This window comes from Seriola lalandi, unplaced genomic scaffold (genome assembly GCF_002814215.2).
Source record: "Seriola lalandi dorsalis isolate HSWRI2012SDOR001 ecotype SW California unplaced genomic scaffold, Sedor1 jcf7180002054121, whole genome shotgun sequence".
NCBI classification, from domain to species: domain Eukaryota; kingdom Metazoa; phylum Chordata; class Actinopteri; order Carangiformes; family Carangidae; genus Seriola; species Seriola lalandi.
Window position 1 is genome coordinate 608 of NW_019524674.1, and position 525 is coordinate 1,132.

Here is a 525-nt window from a genome sequence, read left to right on the forward strand (position 1 = left end):
TGGGCATCAACTTTGGAGCCGAATCCCACAGATTAATTTTTTTTCCAACATTGAAGTTTTTCCTCAGTCACATAAAAGAAGCAAGTTTTGCTGGCCAGATGTTTCCAGCTGCAGTTGTTCCCTGTCCTGCACAGACTGAGGCTCAGCTCTAACTCTGAGCCCCTTTTATCTTCAGTCTGCAGCTACTTTCCAGCTGAGATGACGACAGACACCAAACGAGGCCTGTAGTGTTGGTCCACAGGCTGCCTGTACTGTTCCTGTTCTCATTCCCTTTGAGGCGTCTTGTTCACATTAGAGTCCTGGAGCTGGAGGCAGCAGCTGTTTGTAAAGTCACACTGGGTTTGACTAGTTATAACTGAAGCGGTTACATAGAGGAGATTCATTCATCACTGGATTAAAGTGGGTTAAACCACACAAACTAGTTCTTCCACAGAGCTCTGCTGTTAGAAACATTTACACCCACTAATGACAAAACTAGTTTGATGCAGAATAAACAATCTAGTTTAAAGTGTAAAAGATAATGGA